Source organism: Juglans microcarpa x Juglans regia, chromosome 3D, assembly GCF_004785595.1.
Source record: "Juglans microcarpa x Juglans regia isolate MS1-56 chromosome 3D, Jm3101_v1.0, whole genome shotgun sequence".
Taxonomy (NCBI): domain Eukaryota; kingdom Viridiplantae; phylum Streptophyta; class Magnoliopsida; order Fagales; family Juglandaceae; genus Juglans; species Juglans microcarpa x Juglans regia.
In genome coordinates this window covers 5,138,745-5,144,060 of record NC_054598.1, presented here as the reverse complement: position 1 = coordinate 5,144,060, position 5,316 = coordinate 5,138,745, and the positions used below count along the sequence as shown (strand labels likewise).

The following is a 5,316-nucleotide window of genomic DNA, read 5'->3' as shown; positions in this document are numbered from 1 at the left end:
AACCAGGGGCCGTGGGCGGTGGGATCTACTGACATGACCGCCACGTGGGACTGTCCGAAGAGAAACGGAAAGACAAATATGGTTGAAACGGAGTCAACGGGATTTCACAGGACAACTTGGCATAATCTTACGGTATCACCGGGATCAAGTTGCTCGTTCGACGCCGCTCTTTGAAAAATAAATAAATATATGATATAATTTAATTTTAAATAAAAATTTTAAAATTTAAACATCTTACTATTATTTAAAATAATGTGTATGATATTTTTTATATACCGACTTAGTAATAAAATATTTTATAATAATAATAATAACAATTGATTAATTATTATACTTTTATTTTTAACTTTGTAAAAAATGTTATTTTAATGTGTTATGTAGTAGTGCAACATTACATTCTTTTAAGGGAACATTCACCTCGACGACAAAATAATACGACAGACAAAATATAGTTTTACTATCGACGACTAAAAATAATATAGACCTCACTTCTCAAAACGAGAAGGTTTTTTTTTCAAGGGGTCATGGTTATTCGTAGCTATGGCAGGAAGTTTGGCCATAGCTACGTCTTCACAATGGGTTTGAAATCATTGCAGGTTCTTATGCCACCAATGCTTGTTTAAATTTAGATATACGGTAATTTTAAACGAAAGGTAAAAGTTAAAAAATTATTTTTTAATATTATTATTATTTTAAAATTTAAAAAAATTAAATTATTTATTACATTTTATATAAAATTTTAAAAAAATTATAATTATGAAATGAGATGAAATTAAACCTTTTCTAAATCTAATTAAAATGTCTGATGTGACTCTTTTGTGAAAATATGAACTCAAAAAAAAATTATTTATTTATTTTTATAATAAAATTTACTTTTTTATAAAAAATTTATACATATCATTTCTTTTGATCATATACGTGTGACGTGGAAAGTGACGTGTCTCGGCGGTTTTGGCACATGGTACTTGGGAATTTGTAAGAGATTACAAATAAGAGAACGGCCGTAGAAGTTACCGAACGATCCTTTTTCCACTCGCATCTATCGAGTTTGAAGGACTTGCCGTTCTTGCATTGCCTCTACTAATTACGTTGATCGAGGATGGTATATAGGTCAACCGTAAGATTGTCAATTTGCTAGCTCAATAATTTCTAAAGAAAAATATGGATGCAATCTCATGGTGCAACCGGCGTGTAATTGAGATGTCCATATCATTTAACAAAATGGTATGTTTTCATACGTTTCATTTTTTTCTTCCTTTCCATATCCATTTTGTTCCCCCTCTCTCTCCCTCCATCTCTATCTTCATCTCCATCTTTGTCGGACCTCTCCCTCTCCCTCTCCATTTTGTTTGTTCTTAATTCCTTTGTTTGAAGGCCAATAGATTTCTATTTTTTAAATTTGATCTCCATGATTTCAGAACAAGGAGCCATGGTATTTGAGCATGTGGCAATGGAAGCTTGCAAGAAAAGCTTCATGGCACAGAAAGGGAATCACCTGCGCTTTCGTGGACAAGACAAAGGGAGGGAGAGGCAGCAGTAGAGGCAGAGTGGCGATCTTCCACTAAGACTTGAATTTCACCCATAAAAAAAAAAAGAAGAGAAATTCTACTTGCAACTGGGCTGGGGGAACCCCACGTAACCGGGCATTGTTTTTGATGAAAATTTTTATTTCTTCTATATTTCCTCTACATTTTGTTCCCTCTCTCTCTATCAATTTTTTTCTACCATCTTCTTCCTCTACATTTCTCTCATCTGCACATCGCAACATCGCAAGATCTACTTGCAACTTTTAGGTTGAACTCTTGCTTTATACCTTTCGGAGCCTTTTAGGCTGGTAGTGAAAGAATGATGACGAGGAGCTCAAGGAGATTGATGATAGGATCCACAACACCAACTTGCACTTACAAATGGAGAGAGAGAGAGAGAGAGATGGTGTTGAGGGCAGCCATGCTTCTTCACATCCGAGTCCTAGTTCAAACCCTAATCATAACCGGATCGAAACTGCTGCCACGGGCTCTGTATGGTGGTTCCCTCCGATTCCTGTCATCCCATGACGACGATCATCTGACTAAGGACGAGGTCATCAACAGAGTCTTCTCTGTCGTCAAGAGCTTCCCCAAGTCGATCCCTCCAAGGTGAATGCTAATGTCTATTTCCAGAATGATTTGGGCTTGGAAAGCTTGGACAATGTAGAGATTGTAATGGCTCTTGAAAAGGAGTTCAAGTTGGAGATTCCGAATAAGGAAGCCGATAAAATTAAGTCCTGTAATCTTGCAATTGAATACATCTACAACGATCCATTGGCTGGTTAACTTAATATAATTTGCCCAAGCTCATCTTTCTTATGGAATTACATGTAGAAGAGTAATCGGCTCATCCCTTTTGTTTTTGTCTTCTCGTTGGATGTTTGTAGAGTGATCTTCAAATTTGTGGTGGAAAATAATTTGAAATCTGTTTAAAGAAGAGTAGCATTTCTAGAAGTTGGCTTGTGATGCTTCTTCTTTAAACAGTAACAGTTTCTTTAAAACAAAAAAAAAAAAAAAAACATGCACTTACAATGAATGTAGAGGATGCAAGTACAAGTAGCAAGTTCCGATAGAGGGGGATGACCCAATCAATGTGGGAGAGGCAATGTGTGGCTTGCTCTTGTTGGTTTCATATGTTTGGCTTGGATTTGTTACGAAGAAAAAGTAGGGTTTTTATATGATTTGTTTTCACGAAGACGACAGCCACCCTCTGGTTTCATAGAGATGAAGACGCCTTCTAGTCGATACTTTTTAAAAAAAAAAAAAAAGTGGGAGGGAGAAGAGAAATAAAATTTTTCATCAAAAGCAGTGCCTGGTTACGTGGGGTTCCCCCAGCCCGGTTGTAAGTAGAATTTCTCTAAAGAAAAAGTTGTACACTGCTATTATGAAGTACAATGCAACCAAGACTTGAACTTCACCTATGAAGAAAACGTTGTATGCTTTCAGAGAAACCCAAAAAAATTTGTATGCTTTCATTATGAATCAAATTCCACAATATGAAAAAGGAGTTATTTTTCTAATATGAAAAGCTAATGTTGAGATGGAGATTGAACCTGCAGAAAATGATTTTGAAAAGAATCATTGTGATTTTGAAACAAATAGACTTCTAGATTGAACCTGCAGAAAAAATGAGTTATTGTTCTTTTTTTGCATATCAAGAAAATCACTCATTTTCCATAAAAAAAAAAAAATCATTTTCTGCAGGTTCAATTCACAATATGGAAAACATCCCGAACCCTCTCTCTCCCTACCCATGAAGAAAACCTTCCACGACATTTCTTATGTTTCGGTCTTTTTTTATTTTTTTAAATATATCTCGGCTGATGCCACGTCTGCCGATTCCTCGAGGGTTCCTCACCCCCGGTTACTTGTAGTAGAACTGATTTCTAAAAGAGACTAAAAGAGAGCTATTAGGAGCTAGACGGTGCCTCTTACTATTTTACACCCACCACTAATAAGAAGATATGTGAGAATTCTAACAAAATTAATAATATAATTGTATGCAGTGAATCTTTATTAATTCTATCTCCTCCCCAATCCGATATCTGTTCTCCTCCCCCCAGACTCGAACTCCCTTTCTCCCTCCTCCCTCTCACTAAAATACTCTCTAACACACGAAAATTTGAGTCTTTGCTAGTATCCAAAGCTCCAATTTGGTTGTGTTGGAACATATATTTCTTGGTATCGAACCAAACAGATTGTTATTTGAGAAAACCAAGCTTGTGAGCTTATCCATGTTTCCTAATTCTTCAGGAATGCCTCCACCAAGCTTGTTCATTGAGAAGTTGAGAGTTTGTAGATTGTCCAACAAAGCTAGAGACTTTGGAATTGGACCCTCAAGCTTGTTCCCCATGAGATTCATGTAGTCGAGTTGGCCCAATTCACCGAGTTCACTCAGTATCTCACCCGAGAGACTATTGTTGGCCAAGTTAAGAATCTGAAGATTCTTGAGACGACCCAAATCATTTGGAATTGACCCATTAAAACTGTTGAGAGCAGCAATAAAGATCGTGAGCAGTAGTTTCCTAGCTCGGTAGGGATCAGACCCTTGAGGTGGTTCTGTTGGAGAATCATATTCTCAACTCGACGGAGTTGTCCTAGTTCTAGGGGTATTGGTCCCGAGAGAGAACATGAAGCCAAGCCAAGAGTGAAGCGGTCTCGTTTGGATAGTTAAAGTGTTTCGTCTCATCTCATCATTATAATTTTTTTAAATTCTCACACAAAATATAATAAACAATTCAACTTTTTCAAATCACAACACAATAATAATATTAAAAAATAATATTCTAACAATATTTTATTTAACATCTTAATTCATTTCATCTCAACTCACTATCCAAACGGTACCTAAATCGAAAAATTTGCCAAATGGGGAGGGAATCTGGAGTTGGGATGGGGTCAATGAGCTAGTTAGAGAAAAGAAGCAAAAATTCCAAGAAAGAAAGGTCAGAGAGATTAGGTGGAATGAGACCCGAGAGTCAATTAGAAGAAAGATCAAGTTGTGGTTCGAAATGGGTTTTGAAACACGGGGGAGAAGAGAAAAAAGGGAAGAGAGAAAGCGAAAGGAAGAGAAGAGGGAAAAGTCGCACCCACAGTAAGTCTTATGAGTCTTTTACGTGTCCAAATTTTCTTGAAAGGTGTAAAAAGGAATAAAACACCTGACCGATTCAAAATTTTTCTCTTTCTAAAAACAAAAATATTTCTATAAATGATTACACAAAAATAAAAATATTCAGAAATTAATGTCACTTTATGAATTTACTTTTATTCAATCATTTTATCTTTACTATTTTTTTAAAAATAAAAAAGAGAAAATCTAAATTCAGGCACCAGTTCTGCAGTCACTCTGCATGAACTGTTCATGTTAGTTCAATAAAACGGTTTGTTTTGCCTGACTTTACTGTCTTCTCAAAATAGAATCATTTTTCCTCCTCTTTACTATCTTATCAAAACAGACGTTCCAAATACTAAAGAGAAAGAGTCGGGTTATTTTGCCGTCTAGAGTAGCCTGCTCAATTTGACCGACAATGTAAATGTGTGTTTTTATTTTTTTCTCATTTTTCTTTTTATATTTTTTTAACATATTTAAATATTTTTAAAAAATAAAAAATATATATACCAATACATTAAAAATAATTTTCTTAATTATTAAGTAAAAAAAAAATACAAGTGGTCAAAATGAATAGATAAAATAAGTGGGTAAACTAGCATTTTCTAAAGAGAAATTTGTCCAATACAAATTTGTCTCGCCCGCATGTAATAGAAAGCCAGAGGAACTCTAAAATATCAG

General features: G+C 35.2%; 1 pseudogene; it reads left to right on the top strand.

Moving 5' to 3' along the window:
* The first annotated feature begins 1,811 nt into the window (after positions 1 to 1,811).
* On the top strand, positions 1,812 to 2,460 carry LOC121255831 (annotated as a pseudogene).
* Positions 2,461 to 5,316: the final 2,856 nt, after the last annotated feature.